The sequence below is a fragment of the Lolium perenne genome, chromosome 3 (genome assembly GCF_019359855.2).
Source record: "Lolium perenne isolate Kyuss_39 chromosome 3, Kyuss_2.0, whole genome shotgun sequence".
In the NCBI taxonomy this organism is placed as follows: Eukaryota; Viridiplantae; Streptophyta; class Magnoliopsida; order Poales; family Poaceae; genus Lolium; species Lolium perenne.
Window position 1 is genome coordinate 253,829,230 of NC_067246.2, and position 22,279 is coordinate 253,851,508.

General features: G+C 45.1%; 1 pseudogene; it reads right to left on the reverse strand.

Annotated features, from left to right (window-relative positions):
* Positions 1-4,987: 4,987 nt before the first annotated feature.
* Positions 4,988-20,559, reverse strand: LOC127340116 (histone deacetylase 15-like; annotated as a pseudogene).
* Positions 20,560-22,279: the final 1,720 nt, after the last annotated feature.

The window sequence follows — 22,279 nt, forward strand, 5'->3', positions numbered from 1 at the left end:
ACCCCACCCCCACCCCCTCTAGTCGGCATCTCCATTGCTAGAGTAGCAATTTCCATGATCACATAAAATAACAGTACACCATATTATCATGTATGAACAAAGAACATCTTTATTGTCACTCAGTTATGATATCACGTTTGAAGATCATGTGGCATCCATATCATATGAGAGTTCATATTAATATATAACATGGTTTAACGATCTTAGTAATGGTAATACTTAGTCTTTGAGAAACTATCGATAACATATATTGACGATGTGTTTCACGGTATATCACTTGGGATCTATCCAGTATTATTGTTCAACTAACAACCGTTACTCACATGTCATAATAGCAACCTCATAACAACTTGACTCATTACCATATATTCAAGAAAACAAGACTAACGTTATTGCATGTACTCATCATAGAGGTGTGACTAGGAATATCTCATTAGATGTTTTTTATTCGAAAGATGTAATTAGGTTTTCCTCCAATATCAAAATATCTAGAGCTAATATAATTACATCATAGAATATATACTTAATTATGAAATAGGAAGTACAAATAATAATACACTTTATTATTGTCTCTAGAGCATATTTCCTTCACCTAGGTGCCATGGGCGCACATTACTAGCTTGTGGGGCCCAGTTGCTGGCGGGGTGTCCTTAACTAGTACGCTAGTGCACCAGTTTGCTAGAGTAGCAATTTCCATGATCACATAAAATGACAGCACACGCACGCACGCACACACACACACAACACACACACAAAGATACATCTTGATCTTGATCCCTCCCTCCCCTTCGATCCCGCCGGCCAACCCTGCCTCTAGCTACCGCCTCTATCCCCTCTCTTGTGCCCTCACCCGCTCCCGATGCAGATCGAGGTTAATGTCACTACCAAGAATTACACATATAACGAAGCCGCCCAGTATTGCCCATCATGCTATCTTTAATGGCTTAATGCAGTTGCATCTCTCTTAGTTTTACCCAAGATCAACAAATTGGCTCACATGGGGCCATGGTGGAGTTTTCATCAAGATTAAATTTTATTATCCAAGCATCATTGTGCATGGCATTCTTGATGTCCCATTTCTTCCTCTTAGATGACCCAAATATGAGAGGAGCAATTTTTTATAATTAAGTTAATTCTCAGTACATGATGTTGTTAAATTTTATTTGCGACCCATGTTGCAACTCATAATTAGCACGAGCAAACAATCCAACAACAACCCATGTTGCAACTCATTATTAACAAAAATTACGAAACAATCTAAACGGTCCAACGTTTTGTTTTTCTCGCTTACAACCTCGATTGCAAGAGAAATCTCAATTGCACCTCATGTTACAACTCATGCTAGCATAAATCACTCTATAAAACTGTTGTTTCAGATTATATTTTACTAAAGCAGGAGGCATGTATCTTTCTTCTCCCGCGAAGAACTATGAGGGTGGTGTCCCCTGTCATGATGCATACGAGGCTTTTCTAATGAGTGTGGCTTCGCTCTCTCATCAGCATGTTCGTGTGTGCAGCTCTGCACCACCTGATCTTGCGGTCCAGCTCAAGGTTTGCTTCCCTGATAAGGATGTAGCCGTCTTCAGTCCGGAACAATTCTCTCGTTGGAACATTTCCTAAACAGCCCGACTCACTGAGAAGAATTTTCAATTTGTTCTCTAGGATAATCAATAAAGACATTTATCTGATTTCGGTTGTAAACTCATTTACTTATGCTATGCATATCAAAATTTAAGAAATGACTATTAGGGTTTATACCCATGCCATAACTCGTATGGTGTCATTTCAACGTATTATGATGACACTCTATTTAGTTTAAAAGCGATAGTCTCTAAAGCATAATCCAAAAAAAATATAATGGCATCATTTTATTTTATCGCATCATTAATTCAATAAGGTTTGGATACATCCCTCGAATACCCCATCATAACTATGGTGTTCCGAGAAACGTGAGGCGTGGAACAATTTCGTAACTCTCTTAGATGTTCGCTAAGAACCGTAATTCGGATATTTCCACCATGATTCAATCATAGATATTTGACTTTTTTATTACGATGATTTCTACTTCATGCTGAAATTTATTTGAATCTGTTCAAATATTTCATACTTCTTCCTCATTAAATAAATATATTTATATATATATATATACTTAATTCATTGTTGAATGTTTTTATGAAGTAGAAGAATCTTCCGCACATAACTATATCCAATGAACCATATACATCATCATGTACTTTCCCACTACAGCTCCGTATTGGCTAGGGTGTCAAGCGCATCCCGCGTTAGTCCTGCAAAGACATGATTTATGCAAAGGTTTCTGTAGGTCCGAAGGAAAAATAGGTCTGAATAAAATCTGCGCTGAAAAGGGCGGAACAGAAGCGGAATCATACACGAGACCATTCTTCCTTAGACTCGATTGAAAACGAATTGACGTGCAACATCCAACGTGTACTGGTAGACTGACGGGCTGGCAGGCAGGCTCCACATATGTGCGATGCTCACCGCTCATCAGTCCTAGACTCTCGGAGTGCCGATGAAGTACGAGACTATTGACTGGCCAAACTCTCGCCGCGCTGCCGAGATCCGGTGGAAAAACCTGTCGCTTTTGCGGCCGCAAAGCGGAGGAAGACGACCGAGTGGAGTGGGGATGACGATCAAGCTGTGGCGCGGAAACTGGCCACCCGAACCTGGGTGCGTCCACTGAAATGGCAAGTTTCCGATTTAGCTTCCACCGCAATTTCCCTTCGGTCGCGGTCGTGCTCGTCGATGGGTCACGGGTGTTTATCGTGGCGGCCTGTTCGGCGACCAAGGCGGAGAGCTGGCGATGGCCAGTCGGTGAGTAGCTACATCACAGAGGTTGGAAAGTTGGAATCACATGGTCCTGGACTGGAGTTCGGAGGATAGCATGGGCCTCGGTTCTGAATCTGACAGTCATGAAGGCAGGCTACTCTTATCGCCTTTGCTTGTGAGGGGCTGAGGGCATATTGTTCGTGAATGTATGTAAAATTCAGTTAGAACAAACGAGACGTGGCGTGCATAAGGCAGGCTACTCTAGTCATTCTCTTATCACCTTTGCTAGGTCCGCCCAATCTTATATCACTTCATCTTCATCATCTCACGCACACACGTCACGGCCTCCATGAATAAAAATCGAGTGTGTCAACATGCGTCTACGTCAGTGAAACTTGAAAATGAATGACACCGCCTAATCGTCCAAGAAGATAAGAGCATGTGCCCCATCACAGGAAATGCAGATGCAGATGGGTGGTGGTTTATAATTCCAGGAGTACTAACCAAGTTTGACTTTTAAATTTGAATATATGCATGGTGCTATTGAATTCAGGGTGATACGTCAGTGGGGAGAATGATCTGCGCGGTGACATATGGCGCGGGTGTCTCCATTTGTACATATGTCAAGCAGGTTTGACCAATACTATTAAACGTCTACGTGCTATGCACGTATTGGCTAAATATACAACATTGAAATTGTAACTATCTAGAAGACTAGAACAAATAAATTATTCAATTTTTACATAGATATTTGTAAATATATGTTAGTACTAAATAATAAATATCTTTATCTGAATTTTGTTTCTTCAGAACAAGAACTGGGCAAAGTAGCATGGATGAAATCATAGTCAAAGTACTACAGCCTCCGATCTATAGTAAGCCTAAAACCCCGTCCCTCTGGTCAAGCGACGCTAATAGCGTTCAGCTTTTCCAGGTGACACAGTGACACGTCTCGCCATGCATGGCCGTGTGGCCATCCGCGCCGGCGTTTATTGCGGTCAAGGCCCCGCTGCCGCTTCGCCTGCCGCCGCTGTACAATAAGAGTGTCCATCCATCCTTTCCTATTTCAATCTCGCCGCTCCCAATCTCCTCCTCCCTCGCCGCTCCCAATGTCGTCATCCCGCAAGAGCGTCGCGGTGAACGGCTTCGGCCACGGCAACCTCACCGTGGCGGAGGCGTGGGCGCTGTACCGCGTGGGATATCATGTCCCGCCGGACATGCGCCTGCCAAGCAACGCCGGGAGGAGGATGGTCGTCAACGGCGTCGGTGTCCCGCTGCCGCCACCGCAAGGCACGGAGCACTGGAGGGACGTGATCAGGACCTGGCGGGCTCACCTCACCACCGAGGAGCGAGCTGATCCAACCTGGGCTGCCATCGGCAACGACGCCTGGTGGACAGACTAATTCCAGGCGCAACACGACGCCGAGATGAAAAGCACCGCCAGCCTCATCGACCGGCGGAACACCTGGAACAGTGAGGGGCGCCTCCGCTTCTGGGGCGTTCCCGGGTGCACCCTGGAGCACGTCGTCGATAGCATCCAAAACGGTGCGCCCAGGCTGGAGATGCCGCCGTCACCGCCACCATCTCCTACGCCCGCAGCACGCTGGCAGCCAAGGAGGACGTACTCGTCCTCCTCCAACTCTTCTTCGTCAGGGCCGACGCGATCGGCGCCTTCGTCGCACCACGTCGCGCCCTCGACGGTGCCTAAGCGCGAGGTGAAGGACGAGTCGGAGTTTGCGACACCGCCCGTCAATCCGAGGCGCGGCGGCAACAGCGCTAGCCGGTAGGAGCACAGGCGGCGCCCTCCTCATCCAGAAGCCGAAGGTGAAGGAGGAGCAGGACGATGAGGAAGCCCTGAATGCGACACAGCTGGCAGAGTACGAGCGCCAGCAACGACTCATTGCCACCAACGACGACCCCGACGACTGTCCAAGGTTGCACGTGGCGGTGGCGATGCCGCTGAACGAATAGGACGCCTAGAGGGGCGACCTCGACTTGGCGATCGCAATGTCCATCCGCGACACCGGGAAGCCACTTGTCGACCTCACCGGCGACAGCGAGGCTGTACCAAGCGGCGCGGTGAAGGACGAGCCCATCGACGAACCCGACGAGCGCAGCAAGCAGGACGTCATCGTCGACGACATGTATAACTTCCACCGGTACTACGTCCTCTCTGGCCGCCGCAAGTACTACTAGATTAAGGTTTAGTCTAAATTTCATTGAATTTCGTTTAAATCCATGTAATATAAAAAAATATAGCAAGTTTGAATGAATTCCATTGTTTTGTTTAAATTTTAAAAATCTGAAATTTTGTTTGGGGGATTCGGTTGGAGCGACGTCCCCCAAACACGACACGAACGAAACAAGTCCTCCATACGATTAATCCGGTGTTGTTTGAGTGACGCTTTGAGGAACACGGCTGGAGATGCTCTGAGCCTACCGATGAAACAACACTGCAGAAGAATCACATGAAACATCCCGATCATAATCAAGCTACAGATATCCCATATGGGCCCCTTCGATTTAAATGATCTGCATAGAAAATGTATAGGATTAAATCCTATAGAAAATTTCGTATAATAATTGTGTAAGATTGATTCCTATAAAATAATTCCTAAAAATATCCTTTGCATTAGATTTCACAAAAGAAGGGCCGGGGCCGCCCCGGGCCATCAGAACCAAGGGCCAAAAATTTCAGTTTTTCTTAGAGCAATCCACATATTTCATAAATCGAAAAACAAGTTACATGATGCAACACATGTGAAAACTAAAAGACAAACCGAGATAAAGTGATTATCCTGAATTTGCAGATAAAATCCTAAAAAATTGAAAAATAGAGAACGATCTCTAGGGTTTGCTGCAACCACCGTAGCCAGTGGCCACCGCTCAACTCCAGCCCCCGTCACCGAGACAGACACTAGAAAAGACGTCGAACCTCCACCGTCGCAAGATCCAATAAAGCACCATCGCTAACAAGGCTTTGTGAGTCGATGAACAGGCCTGCTGCAAGCAGTGCACATGTCGTTGTGGCACATCGACCGGGGGACGTCCCCGTGCTATCTTGGACCAAGATACACCGCCTCCCATCTAGAAGTCGGAGAAGAACGACAGATCCACCACCTCCGGACCAACATCTTCGCTCCAGAAGAATCACCTCCTCCTAGCCCCCAGTGCCGTCGTAGATAACGACGAACGTTGGCGACACGCCGAGAAACATATCTCGTCAGATCCGAAGAAAGACGAGAAGACCAAGCCGCTGATCTGAAGGATCGACAAGCACACAGTGTCATCAACTCCGAGACGCTACCATGAAGGTCACCACCGATATGAGAGTGGAGTCGAGGCAGATTTATTCGCCCGGACGTCGCTCCCACCACCCTAACGACATCAGAGAAGACAAACCATAACTACAAACCGAAGGAACGGATCCCCTCCCTTTCCAGCTGCGGAACGGCAAGCGGAAGGAGATTGGGCCAACGCCCATGCCAGATTTGGAGCGCCCCCGCCTATCGCCAGAAACGAGCGAAGCGGTTGGTGACGTTTGCGAGTCCTAAGGCATACTGTCAAAAATTCCAGTTATCTATGCATACGCCCCGAGGCCTCAGAACCAAGCGGCGGAGAATTTTTTTTTTTTTGAGAATTCGGCAGGTGAGCTGCTCGATATATTAATAGAAGAGTGGAGTTCAAACAAGTACAGAGACGGCTACCACGACGATCCAAACAGGTTTAGCCAAACCCTGTTGGTGGAAAAACTAACACATCCCTAGCCGACTACTCGCGGGGTCTGAGGATCTTCGCACCCGCCAGGTCCCAAGCGGCCGCCTCATCGGTGATCTTGGCCACCGTGGAATCCACAGAGGAGGTGAGCTGCCTGAACGTACGGGCGTTCCTCTCTAGCCAAATCTGCCAAAGGACCAGGAGACTCCAAGAGCGGACGCGAGAAGCCTCCGCCGCCGGGAGCCCCGCGGAGAGGCTTGCTAGCCAGTCCACCGATCTAGTGGACTCACCCCAGCTGAGGGGATCCAGGGATGGTGCCATGGCGACCGAGGCAACCCGCGCCCAGATTTGGCGTGAGTGCGGGCAATCGATGAAGAGATGCATGCTAGTCTCCAGGTTAGGCATGCAAAGGGGGCAGAAGTACTCATTCGGCCATTGCCTAGCGAGCAACCTGTCCGCCGTCATCAAGCGGTTTGGCGGTCTTTAGTTCGCAATACGAAGGGACCAATGGGCTGGACCAGCAATCAGAAATGCAACACAGAGTAGACATATATTTTGCTAATAAAAAGTGAACGTCATTTTCTCATCGAGCGTTTATTCTACTCCCTCCATTTCATAAAACTTTTCTATGTGTACGTACTAAATAGTGCGTAAATTTCGCTGTGGGTGGTGGTGGGGGGGGGGGGGGGGCGAATGGGGTGCAGAGGCATATTGGGAGACAAATGCACAAAATAATACTAATTTTAGGGGTAAATGAACCCAAAACTACTGATTTTTGGCTAAATTTTTCATGGGCTGAGGGGTAAATGAACCAAATACTACTGATTTTTGACAAAATAACACATAGCTCCGCCTCTAGGGAGTAATATGTACTCCCTCCGTTCGCTTTTAATCGATGTGGACTGAGTTCAGCGCATGCAAGTATGGTGTAGTGTCTGCGTCGATTAAAACCAGTCAGAGGTAGTAGTTTTTATAGATGGATTCTCTAATATAGTTGGCAAAGGTGAAATTGCACGCATATGCTAGATACGAGATAACGGCGTGCTTGGCACTGTTCGGTTGTTCATTGGACAAGGATGGAAGACGATCATTCGTGTGCGGTGTGCCCTCACGTTGCCACGTCGAGAGGAGATTGCCCTACACTCACATATACCGCGATGAGGTAGTTTGTGCATAGTTAACATGATATTATAAGAAATATGCAATATAAAACTTCCTTGGATCCAAATTATTTCAAATTTAACATCTATTGACTCAACTTTATCCAAATACAGATGTATCTAGACGTGTTTTAACCCTAGATACATGTGTATCTAGGCAAAGTTAAATTAATTAATTTAAATTGTAGGGAGTATAAAAATTATTTGATATGGATATTGCTTGAAATGTTGACTGTATCATCTATACATACATAACTATCACTAGTGGAGAACAGGCCTTTCGTCCCAAGCCTCTGGGAGCAACAGTCCCGGTTTTGAACCAAACCGGGTCCAATGAGGGGTTCTGGTCCCGGTTCATCGTGGAAACCCTTTGGTCCCGGTCCGTTTGGGATCTTTAGTCCCGGTTCGTAATACCAACCGGGACAAAAGGGGTGGTCTCTGGAGCAAAAAAGCCTTTAGTCCCGGTTCGTATTACCAACCGGGACTAAAGGTCTACCCTTTTGTCCCGGTTCGTATTACTTTTGTCCCGGTTCGTAATACGAACCAGGACTAAACGATTTTTGGGTTTTTTTTGCTCCTCACGCACCTCCACCCCTCCCCCTGTGGATCATCTTTTTTAACACTGTAAAATAGAAAAGAAAATGATAGAAAATTCAAAAAATAAAATATTTTCAGATTCTTGTATGTTATGCAACCTACTATTAGGGAAAATTAACAAATTTGAATTTTCACTTTTTTGCAAAAAAGGTTTGAAAAATGGTAAAACCACATTAACTTTTGCATACGACATCGAAAAAAAACGTATAATATATCAAAATCATCGTGGGAAAAAGTTACATCTGAATTCACCCGGGTTTACCCGGTTAGCCAATTTTTAGATTCTCAAAATTCCAAATGAAAATATGAAAGCACGAAGATTTTAGTTTTTGCCAGAAATTAAGGATTTTATATTTTTTTATTTTATAAATTAATAATTTCATCATGCATAAAGATTACTATTACTTAACCATACAGTTAGCCAATTTTATAGATTTTCAAAGTTTGGAAAAAATTATTATAAAATTTAATATTAAAGAACAATTATAATACAAATTAATAAAATAATATTTATAAAAAAATTATAATATAATTATCACAACATGTTATTACGTCATTAATTTTGTTTATTAAAATAATTATTTGGAATTCGAACAATAAATAAGTGTGACATCAACCAACATGTTAATAGGATTGATATGATACTATTATCTCAACATACGCGCGAAGCACTTGGAAGCGGGATGGAAAAGAAACTTAGAAATTAAGCGTGCTAGTGCTGGAGTAGTGGGAGGATGGGTGACCGAGCGGGAAGTTGGACCACGGGTAAGTAATTTGACTAGAGATTATAAGTAGTTAGAGATTAAGTGTAGTTAGAGACTAAACTAGTTAAATAACTGAAATACTAGAAATTCTGAAAAAAAAATAGAAAAAAGGAGGAGCGAAAAATAATTGGGCATAACAAAATAGATTAAAAAATTAACAAATAACCTTTAGTCCCGGTTGGTGTTACAAACCGGGACTAAACGTCATTTTCTCGACGCGCGCGAGCAGCCCACGTGGCGGGACCTTTAGTCCCGGTTTGTTTTACAACCGGAACTAAAGGGGAGGGCCTTTAGTCCCGGACGGTTGGTCCCGGTTCCTAAACCGGGATTATAGGCCCTTTTTTCTACTAGTGTATATTATGCTCATAGGGCCATGCGCCTACAAATTATTTGATACAAATAATACATTGGAATGCCATTAAATATGTTGTGTGTCACAATTGTTATATACCCCGTCCATCCTGAAAAAGATGTTGAAGATTTGTCTAAGTTTAAATGTATTTCTATAATATTTAATTAACAGATAGAGTATATCTAAATTTAGATAAATCTGCGGCATCTTTTTGAAGAGGGAGAGATTAATCTATTTATTTATTATTTTAACGATATATTAGAGGATGGCTCTGAATTTATTTATTTTTGAATTTTCAACGGGGGGAACGAATCCCCACCTGAATATATTCCAAAGTTGTCTATGAGATTTTTCAGCCTCTACAAGATAGGTTCAAATGAACAGAATACACGGGGGTTACAGAGAGGAGAAGAAAAGGAAAACACACACCCCAACAAAACACAAGAACGGGGAGAAGGAAAGACCACCCCGCAAAACCTTGAGGGACGGTTGATCGAAGAGAAGACTCATCGCGACCCAAGCTCGGCGGTCACAAGGAAGAGCCTGACGGACACGGCGAAGGGACCCAACAACGACACTGCACCATCGACGTAATCGAAGGGCGGCGCGCATTCGAGACCACACTACGCACCGACACCACCTGTGTCGAGGGTGTGGCCGAAAGGTCGCGCGTAGCCGAGACGACGCCACGATGCCTGTGTGCCGCCGGATGGAGCCGAAGGGCATGGAGCACCCACACCGCACGCAGGGGTCACCGCCGTAGTCGAAAGACAAAGCACCACCGAGGGCAACCCCAACCCCACTGGGTTCGATATACCCGAAGGGTAGGCCAGCCGAGAGCACGCACATAGACCACCTGCGCCGAACATGCCATAGAGCTCCGATAAGAACCCGAAACCGGAGTCTAGCAACCGGCAAAAGAAGCCACCACCACCACTGCCACGGCTCACCTCACATCGGAGAGGAGACCGCACCCATGGCCGCCATCTGCATCACCACGGGGCACATCAGAACAGACGGAAGCAGCGTCCGCTGCCACTGACGGCAAGACAGAGGGGCTCAACACCCAGCCACGACGGCTCCCAGGGTGGGGAGCGCGTCACCACCATGGCCGCCATCTGTGAAGCCATGGCATCCGCCAGCCCCAGCGGTCAACCCGCTACAAGATGATGGCTGAGTAAAGAGGCGGACGACTCTCGCAGCCAGAGGTCCCCGCCCATCCCCGGCCGCCCCCCACGTAGGGAGCGAGCCGCCTTCATGGCTGCCATCTGCAAGCCGAGAAGATGCCAGCCTCCGCGGAGACGCCGCAACAGGCTGATGGACGAGACGGGGAGAGGAGGGACGGCGCCGACACCCGCCGGCCATCACCAAGCTTCGGAGCAAACGGCCCCGAGCACCTCCACACAGCCACCACCACCGACAAGGGACCAGCTGCCGCCACATGCCGCTCGCAGAGAGAGGCGCCCCAGCTGGCCCATGCGGGCCCAGATCGAGCCCGCCAACCCGCCGAGCCCGGGAGCCAGGTCCCGCCCGCCGCCGCCCGGAGCCGCCAGACCGCAGCCTCGCCGCCGTGGTCGCCACGACGCCGCCGCAGAACAACGCCGCCGCGCCCGCCCCCGCGCGACACCCTGGCCTGGCGATTTCGGCCCGCGCCGTTCTCACCACGCGCGGGGGAGGAGAGGCCCCGCCGCCGCCCACGACCAGCCTTTGGCCGGCGTCGCCTTCCGGGCGGCGGCGAGGGAAGGAGGGGGGTTGGGTGGGGACGAGAGGGGCGGCGGCGCGGGGGTCCTCTCCTGTCGCCCGCGGGAGCGACGAGCTAGGCGACGGATCGCGAGATCCGCCACGGCTAGCCACACAACTAGCCGATCTCCTCCGGCAAGAGAGAAGACCACCACCGCGGTGCCACGGTCAGCGACACCTGACGCCCGCCACCTGCCACCAGGTCAACGCCGTCACCACCATCCAGGGCCGCCGCCCTTGGTGCCGTGGTCCCAGTCCTTGAGGAGCAGCACGAGATCCGCCCCCATCACCACCCGCTCGGCGATGTCGAGGCGAGGAAGGGAGGAGAGGATCGCGCAGCCAGGATCCGAGGCCGCGGCCGCCCCCATCACCGCCCGCCCGGCAAGGCCGTGGCGAAGACGGGATGAGATGGCCGCACCGCCATCAACCACCAGGTTCAGGGATCATCCCCCCAACGCGGAGGCGTGCCTCCTACCGCCACACCAGGGGACCGTGCGCGGATCCCCGCCTCCCCCATCACCGGCCGCGCTAGGCTTCGCCGGCGGCAACCTCAGGGGACGGCGAGGAGGGAGGAGGGGGAGGGAGGTGGCGGCGGGGAGGGTTAGGGTTCCGCCCCGAGTCGCCCTTGAGGGGACGACCCGAGCGGTCCCGACTATGGTAATAGCTAGTAGGTGCGGAGGGAAACAGTCAATAAACGTTGGCATGCCGTTTGTCCCATCCAGAAATAACTGGAGATTGCTGGCTTAAATGCTAGCATGTGGTGGGCCATGTTTCTGTTCATAAATCAGTCCCTGCTGAAATAGAACAGCAAATACATCAACCCTAATCAATCTAGACGCAAAATGTCCGTCCAGATAAAAACGCTGGTGGTCTGTCCAGATAAAGCCACCAATGGCGAGATAAAGGGTGCATCTGCACCCATGTTTCTTATCGAATTTCCGATGGTCTTACAGTATGGAAGTTAAATGTCACAATCATGCTTAAATCTCAAATTCTAGGTCTTGTCTACTTTTGAACGTCCATTCATCTTCATAAGTTCAGGAAAGAATAGGGTACTTACCCTCCCTCAAGTATAATCAACAATTTTCCTTCTGAACAAGCACTTAGCATGGATGCCAGCTGAGACTGAGAGTAACCAGCAGGAGTGACCTATAAATGATCAGGTTAAATAAAAATTGCCAGGGATTGACATGATTTGGCGTGCATTGGAATATCAACCAGAAAAATGATGCACCTAAGACTCCAAAAGACCCAAGTAGCACACAAGTATGAATGAATAATATCAAAGCCGAGGATTGAAAGTTAAAACTGGATTTTCAATCCACCCTTTTATAAGTAGTTTATCAATTTCTTATTTGAGTAAGTTCTACTGCCAAACACAAAATATGATAAACAAACTGAATATATCTCACAATCATACCAGTGAGTTCATCCCTACAGAAGCAACAGTGATATAAAGCCTAAGACCTAATGACCTGCTGACAAAGTTTGGTGGATTCGGTGGTACGAAAATAAGTACAGAAACGGCCGAATGTGGTTAAAAAACTAGCTTCTCCAAGTGAGGGAGGCCAAACAACACATAGTTTCCTACATAATGTGAATATAAAAGGTCAGCTATGTTCTAAGAAAAGAAAATCTTCTGCATAAGTCTGAAGTCCTGACATCTATTTCCACCTTGAATGTACAAATGTGTCCCAGAATCATCACAGTTGCCTAACAGAAGACATATACAAAAGGGGGAAACAACAGGTACTTTTTAGAATTGAGCAATTAAAATTAGGAGAAACCTTACATCTCAACAACCCAGAGGATCACCCCTTGCTCCATCAAATCCTGCAGATATAATGGTGATGTCTGGGGCAAATTCTGCAGCTGCACCCATACAGGAAAAAAAACACCAAAATAAGAATACGCAGTGCGGACTAAAGCATCAATGAAAAAAGCAATGGGGGCTATCACGAAGAGAGCTGCCCATGGAAGCATGAACAGAAATAAAGAAAATATTTGTGTGTCCTTAAAAAAGGTGTTGTAGGCATACATACTTTTTAAAGAAAAATAGGACCATGGCATATTAAACAAACAAATCTTCATTCCATTATGATGAATACATGTGCCACATATATTTATATTAAGGATCTAGAATACCAAGTTAAGACAAGAAAACACTGATTAAAAATGAGAATAGTATGGGTTGAGAAATGTTGACTATTAGAAACTTAAGCAGACTAACTAGCACATATCTTAATATCGCTATTCGATCATTACCAATTGGAAGCACCACATGCTCAAAAGCAAAGATGTAGTCATTGTCTCCAACACCTCCACAGCTCCAAGGTATATTGACCGAGAATCCTTCACCAGCCAGAACTCCCATCTGAAGTGATATGCATGCGAGAATGAGACACAAATTTACATGCCTTAAACCAAACTTTAATGGCAAGGAGCTATGTCATTGTCAATTGTAAAAGAGACAACAAAGATCCTGAATTTGGTTACAGTAGATTGTTGGAGTCCAATTGGATGCACTACAGCTGTACAGTACCAAAAATGAACTACTACAAATATATGTTACATATGCATCATCCTAAATAATACACAAAGCAGATGTTTGATATAGTATTTAAACTCAGGTCCCAAGCTGTTAGATTTATCAAATCTTGTGAGGGAATCTCAATAAAAACAAGACATGAAAAGTTGGTTCCTACTGAAGTGATCAATTTACAAGACCGGTCCTGACAAGTGAAAACAACTGTCAATAACGGATACCAGGGGATACAATGGACTACAAGCATATCCTTCCTTATACTACCTCCATTCCTTTGAACAGGGTGTATAATTTAGTCAAAAGTCAAACAGTGTAAAGTTTGACCAAGTTCCTCGAAAAAACTATAAACCCCTACAATGTCAAAATAATCTTGTTAGATACATCATGAAATATATTTTCATACTATAGCTTTATACTATCATAGTTGTTCGTAGTTTCTTCTATAAATTTGGTCAAACTTTGCACTGTGTGGCTTTTGACTGAATTTATGCGCCTTATTTTATGGAGGTAGTACATATTCAGGTCCGGCCATAACTTCCTTTGGTTCCATTGGTAAATGATTCCAACACTACAAACACTTCAAAGATAGCCACCACATGGGCTGCTCCAATTCCAGGGTAGAAGCTTCCATCCTCATGGCGATGTAATGATATATACAGAACCTGAAAAAAATGAAAAGTAATTCAGTTTCACTGAAAAAAAAGGGCCGACAGCAATCATAAATATAACTAAATAAAGATGAGAAGTTGAGAACTCACTGATTTGTCCCCTTCAAATATCTCCTGTGTGCCATTTTCATGGTGCACATCTTGCATTAACAGTTAAGAATACTATCGATGAGACTGGCAAATGACAACTTGTAACTAGCATTACCCAGTCAACTATCAAGACTTTCTTGGCACCTGCTTTTTGTGCAGCTAATGCAGCCACTGCTGCATTGTTGTGTAGACAAAACCCCATGGCTTGTTTTACCCCAGCATGATGCCCAGGAGGTCTCACCTGTCCTCCGGTAGACAAGGACACAAAGCATGGTCAGAATCATGTACCAATGAAATGCAAAGCAGATTAATAAATAATTCCCAGATGCCATCATGGTGCACCATGCACACAAAAAGGTGAGATGAAAAAAAAAAATCTATGCGATCATCAGAGAGTACCAGTGCAAAGCCATTGCGGACAAGCCCAGACAGTATCAAACTAGCAAGATCAGCACATAGACCTGCTGCAAGTTTTGCAGCACATGCTGAGTGTCCATTTGTGTAAGTATCTGAAGTGAAGTAACTACACATAGATTCCAGAATAGTATTATAACAATGAAAGCTTTCAAGGAATGCTAAGACGTAAAAAGGGACACGCTGATCATGTATTGAAATAAAAGGTAAAATATCAAACTAAAGACTGTACGCCCTCGAAATAAAACTAAAGACTGTAATACAATGACACATCAATATGTTTGTTTAAGCTCGGAATATGTCTTAGAGAAGAGACTATCATCAAATCGTAAAAATCTAAATTAAATAACCACAGAACTTGTACGCATGAGCTTTTCCACATTAGTTTTTCTTAATATACACAAAGCTGAAAAAACTGTACCAAATAATTGAACTAATCTTTAGTGTTCACCTGCAGCAGCCAGACTAGCAGCAATTCCACGTAGACGATCAGGTCTTTCTGGATGTGGATTTGGTTTATTTTCGATCTGATAGATATGAGATGTCAGTTCAACAAAAATTACATATGGTACATTTCGACAGAAAATATAAAGGAAGCCAAAAAGACAGGTCCACATAAAAACAAACTTCTGATATGCAACTAGTTTTGTGAAATAATTATTATAAACCTTATATGTTGGAAGGGAATAAATCACTCAACTGAACATACTAGGCGTAAATACAGAAACTGAGATCCCATCTTGAAATATTTTCAACCTGCTTTGAAGAAAATGAGTATTTATGGCCTGGCTTCAAACTAAAAGTGAAATGAGTTACCTGATTGCAAAAACAGAACATAAAAAGGTGTTCTTATAAGTTCTTGTTTTTGTTTCTTTAATGTGTTACAGAACAAGCATCTCCTGGACACAAACAATAAACAATCAAATAAAACAGCTCACCGACACCACAATTAAGAGCAATTAAATATATATGACGATCATCCATGCCAATCAAAGAGATAAAAGAGAGCTCAACCTTGATGCAGGGACACTATATCATGCAATATACTAGCTCAAATTTACAGAAATCATTAGTTCGAACTTGCCTCACTGTGAAATAACATTCTTTCATCAAAGCCAATCGCTGTAGATACCGGTTGTGATGCTGCATAAAAGTGTGGCCAGTTGAGAAGTCTTCAAATACACACACACGCATGCATGAAAAATCAACGCAGTGGTCTACACCCAATTGCTCTAAACTACTGTGCTAAGATTGAATACACTCAGTCAATGTGTAAGCATCATAACTTTCCACCTACATCTCATCATTCCAATGTTTCACAATCTCCTCCACACACACGCATGCATGAAAAATACACACACACACACACGCATGCAAGAAACAGTGTGACCAGTTGAGAAGTCTTCAAATACACACACCAATAGCACCGGTATCTACTGTGCTAAGATTGAATACACTCAGTCAATGCGTAAGCGTCATAACTTTCCACCTACATCTCTATCATCATTCCAATGTTTCACAATCTCCGCCACGCTAGTTGTATGACATTGAAGAGGGGGCTTCAGACGCTAATGTACGTTTTTACAGCCTTGGGAGGACGATGCAGCTGGCCAGTCGACCAAATATTTGGAAAGATGAGATAGGGACAACGAGTCTTGTTCTGTTTGCATTGAACCAGATAGCTGTTCTGAAGTGTAAACGAGTCGTTAATCAGATCCAGGGACCAAATGATGCTAACTTGGAAAGTCTTTGTGACAGAGTATTATAAATATGTTGCTAATCCAACAAATAATGTTGAGCGGTCCCCTGCCCCTGTCTGCAAACAGAAAGTCAAGCATTTTTTTCTTAGTAATATTTGCTTTGTTTAGCTGAGTCTAGGGATGCTAATTCGTAGTTTGCATTGCTCTAAGTAAATAGGGTTTACTAGGGATCTTTTGCTTTCTTAGATTTTGGTTCTTCAGTCTGATTATGTAAGTATTACATGGTATGCTAACATTATTCCAGTAAGACTTACCGAGCTTTATTATTCCAAGTATGAAAAAGGTGGATTCACGTCTAGCCTTCCCTAGATTTAAGACTAGGTAAGAAAAAATTGCTAGGCTTGATTGGATGGCTGTCAAACTTTTTGGCATGCCCACTCCCAATCTATTTCCTCGCCAACATTGGCCAAGACACCAACAATCAGAACTTTAGCTAATATTGACAAATTTATTGCATGGTTTGCTTGGGCTCAAACCAAACATAGCCCTAGTCCATCCTTGTTTTCAATTTATATCTTCTGCAACGTTTTCAGCTGCACGGTCAATGTTGTGGTACTAAGGTTTAAGTTAATCATGATTTAGACAGAAAATATTTTGAATGTGAGTTGTGAACTTTGATGTGGAAAGTAGATGTGCTCATGATCTAGTAGCAAAAGGCAGTTAAAAATTGTATTAAGAGGTTATCAGTGCACTCAGATAAGTTTGTGAAAGGGAATACTGAAATCAGTTATATTCATAATGGATATCTGATACTTCACAATATGAACTGCAAGTACAGGAAAAACATAGCTACAAGAGGAAACAGCACCTGTATCAGCAGATACCAAAGCTGTCTGTACAATGTGAGTTTTGAAATCATCATATCCAGCTACCTCAGACCCCTTAAGCTCACGGCAATCTAGGGTATAAAAAAAGAACCAAGTAGACACGTCAAACATATGTAACTTGATATAGTCTGATAAAGTTTGTTGCTCTATGGCCAACTGATCAAAACTCAAAAGAACGAAAAAGGTTTTACCTGGCAATGTGTAACCTCGTCCAAGTTTGGTACCGTACAGTTCAAGCAAAACCATCTGTTCTCAAGAAGGCAAGCAGAAGGTTCCCAGTCAATATCATCCTCCTCTTCATCGTTAAAGAAGAACAGATCATCCAGGGCATGTCCACGGAACTGAGCTCTAGCTGAGTGGCAAGGCAAGCGAGTGCGCAGCCAGCCCACCCGGGTTCGAATCCCCATGCGCGGTAATTTCGCAGCAGGGGCGAATAAACCGGGAAAGTCTCATCCTACCTAACAACGTATAGCCAAGGGAGGGATCATTCCCCCGTTGGTCAACGTTTTATCCAGGGCATGTCCACCGTGTTCTCTATCAGACTCTTGATAACCGCAGGCCATGCAACTTCCATTATTGCCATGAAAACAACCATCATGACCACAACCTGCACTGTCAATATGTCCTGATCTTGCTAGAGAACCTTTCACCCCATCTACTAATAAAGCATCAGTATGATCACCATTAAAACTGCATGTTCCATGGTGTTATTTCCGGGAAACGCCATTCTCTCTAGAATGCGATGGTTTTTCAACACCATCGCAGCTTTGACATTTTCCATGAAAAGCTTGGTCTCCACCATTCTGACAGCCATGTGAAGGCATCTCGCACTTTTTGCTGTTAAGCGGTCTAATGCCGAATGTGAGAATAGGCACCCAATGTGACCTCAAGTCTGTAACTGCAGGTACAACAAATATTAGCAAACAAACAAGAATAGCTCAGAACTGCAGGCATTTTTTTGTACTCAACCCAAATATTATAGGCTGAGAAGCAAACAACCAGAGCTAACAGCATCTTACCTGAACCAGAGAACTGTTTACACATCAAAAGTTATGACCTTCCAATTCAACATCACGACAAAGCACAATGACAATGCAGAACATACTGCCCAAATGGGGCGGTTGCTAGTCACCAACTACATCTAGAGACACACATAATTGCATCTACTAACATTGGGGGAAAATCTCCTTAAAACCCTTCTCATATCTCTCCCGTCTATTCATGCCATGGGGCGGCCTATGAGGTACGTGGTGAGTTCAGATTCATAACAAATTGAATGGATTGAAGTACCCATCTAAGAAAGAAATTTCAGATTAGAATGCTCAAAACAATAAAAGGACCAGGACAAAACTCTGTGAACAATCCAAGCAAGCCACATTTCTGTACCAACAAAGGCAATCAATCCACACCAGTCCAAAAGAGAAGGGAAGGACACACCGACAATGAGAGGCTAACTCCTTCAAGGTGTGTACTTCAGGGGCTAGAGTATTCACCATCGACAGTTTGATAACCCCGTGGTGAGGGGATGGGTAGAAGGAACCTCTGATGTTCGAACTTGGCAGGAACTAAGAACTTGAGGGCCTAGAGACTGGATGAGTACTTATTACTTCATGCTAGCCCTCTACAGTGCTCAGTGGTCACTCCTCCACGTTTCTATTAATTTCTTAATTCAAAACCTATTCCAGCCAGCACAATTGAGTTATTAGTCCATGTTGGCGGTTCCCGGAATAAATCAGTAAGGAAGACTCTCGTTATTACAGCAAACACAGAGACCTTCTACCATCTTACATGAAGCATGCGCCGCAATTAGGAAATGAATTTGACACTCGGGGAACAGTTAACGCATCAAATATACTAGCAGCCAATTTACAGCCACCACAAAGCGCAGTGACAAGTCTGCCGCCTTACAGCCCCAACCAAAATACTTCCAAAAAAAATTTGAGGATGCACCCTCGAACACTTATCAATTTCATAGAAGAGGCCAAGACAGCCGATACAGTGCCAAACAAGGCACACACACCATGCCTATCGGCATACGACACACCCTCTACAACGATCCGACGACAAAGACTCGCCTTGCCCAATCTCCTGCCAAAGGTGAGGAGACGGGGCACTAAGCAACCGGACCGCGCAATCTCCAAGCCTTTGAAAACCTTGCCTCTCACACATCTTCCAAGTGGTGTTGCTGTACAATACCCATAAACCACTTCCGACCTCCAACTAAAAAATGATATCTTTGAGACCACATTTATAATGCAACATAGCACAAAGATCATGGAAGTTTCTTTTCGTTAAGCGCAGCTTATCATAGCAAGTTGTCTCGGACCCATCATAGGTTTTTTTTCAATATGTACTTCCTATATGCAACCTTCTCCTTATCATCACTGAAACAACCTAGGTCCCTCGGTCCCCTTTGCGTACTAAGATAAGCTAGAGCAAGACATGGCATCTTGAAAAACTTCTTTGTCAACAATATCCGTTTTCTTTTTCTTCGGTTGTTCGTAGGAAACCAAGTGTAGTTAAGACAACATGATGCAAACAACAAAGAAAAAGAAACTTTATTGGGATACTTGATAATCAACTAAACTTTATTTACATGATGCAACAACACATATGTATCTCACAAATTCGATTCGCATCAGGCACACATCAAAATGGAGTAGAAAATACGAAGTTATATACCTTCAATTGGACTGAGTTGCTGCTGATTTTGCGGGATTATGCAAGTAAAATCAAACAATCAGTGAACCAAAACAAAAATTGCAAGTCACTGCCTCATGCCTCCACACGAACAGGTTGATTTGGAGAGAGGCATGGACAGGGCAAGAAGAGTTCAACTTGCAGTCGGCCAGGGAGAGGCCACCACCCGCCGCCGCTCCCCTACAGCCGATGTTCCCCTACCGCCGCCGTTCCCCAACTGCCCGGTCACATCTAGGGTTAGGGGAGCCGGTGTGAACCACACCAGGTAGAGGCTCGGGAGGGGGGAGGCGAGATGGGGAGAGGACTGCGGGAAACTGGCGGAGGAAGAAAAGGGCTTGGGGTGGCTTACCGGAGCTGGAGACGGCGCCGGCGGGAACCTCCGCGTCTCTGCTCGCTCGCACTGTTAGGAAGAGGTACGAGCGTAGCGTTTCCGAGTTCCCTCCCTCTGAATCGAAGGAAGCGAAACGGTACGCGCGCGTGCGTGCCTCGCGCACCCCTGTTGGGCCGGCCCAGCTGCGTGGGAACAGGTTTTTGTTTTTAAAAGAATTATATATATAAAACCAGCTGCAAGCCACCTCATTAAAACCTTCCAATTCCCTGAAAATAGGTTCCTCCGGCAGTTTAATCTTTCAAACCTTTCAGATTTAAAAAAACTTATATATTTTAATTTTTTAAAACTAATTTTTTTCAAAGTTGAAAATTATTAAATATAAAAATTGTTCAAAGTTAGAAAATATTGGAAGAAGTCCAAATCACCCGCCCTAAGTATGAGGTTTGGGACGGTAACCCCCCTTATGTTTTAAGTGGGGCAAATGACCCCCCTAAGTATCAAATACCGGACTAAATACCCCCCTAGGCATTGGTTAGCTGTTTTGTGAGCGGATTTGGCCACGTGTACTCTGGTTTTGCTCCACGCTGGCACGGTTGAGCCGCACCGCACATGTTCGTCAAAGCACACCTGGGCGAGCCGCAAACCCTCCTCCCCATCGTTGACCGCCTCCTGCTCCTACCCAAATCCGGCCGCGAGCCTCTGCGTCCTCCCCAAATCCGGCCGCGTGCATCCTCCTCCCCAAATCCGGCCGCGAGCCTCTGCGTCCTCCCCAAATCCGGACGCGTTCGTCTTTCACATCGCCCCGGGAGCTGTTGACCGGGGTTGCGATGGAGGTGGAGGGATCTCAGGTTGTGGGGAGGTGGTGCCTGATGCCGGCGATGAAAGAAGGGGCAGAAATTGAGGAAGCGGCGGCAGCGTTGATGGATCTTGCTGGGGTGGAGAAGCAGCAGAAAATTTGCGCCTCGTTCTAGGCTGGATATGCAGCATCTGGGTGTGGACTGTGGAGTGCAGGCGCAAGGGAACCGAGCTCGTGATCAGGTGGGATTCCGATTTCAAGGTGCGTTGTCTGATCGAAATGCAGGCTTCTACCATGGCATATCTGAGGGATGGCTCAGCAAAGGCCATGTCTTGCTCTGAGCAGACGATGTGCTCTGAGCACATGTCTGAGGTGATTGAGACATGGTTTCCAGAAGTCGAAGAGCAACTGCCTGGGTTCAATGACAAGTAAATGGCATGGTACAGAAGAAGTAGAAAAATACTTTTGGAGAATGTTAGAGGTAGTTGCAGTTGCAGATGATTTGCAATTAGTAGGAGTAGTGCAGTTGGTAGCTAGGTATTAGGAATGAACTATCCAATGATCAGCTTTTGGAGATGGTTGGAGTTGATTAGCACCTGAGTACCAGTAGTGTAGTTAGTACCAACGATCATCTTTGTTTTGTAAATGAAACATATTTGTACTCTGTAATCAGACTAGCAATGAAATGTTGTCACCTTTTAGTGTGAATATATGTCACATGTTTGTCCAAATCGATCTGTGAAAGATAAATAGCATGTGAATATCACTTGGTATTGTCATTGTTGCTTTTTTGTAGATTGGATTTAAATGGTGAAAAGAAAAAGGATGTGATATTTCGAGAACTATTGTCAGTTGCTACTGATCTCTGGGAAAGGTATGTCTCTTACTCACTGTTATAAGGCAGCAACCATATTGACATAATTTTGTTGATAGCAAGTATTTAGGCAGCAACCATATTGTCACACAAACATATGCGGAAAACAAGCATTTGGACACAAGTTTTTTGGGCAGCAAGTATTTGGATAGCT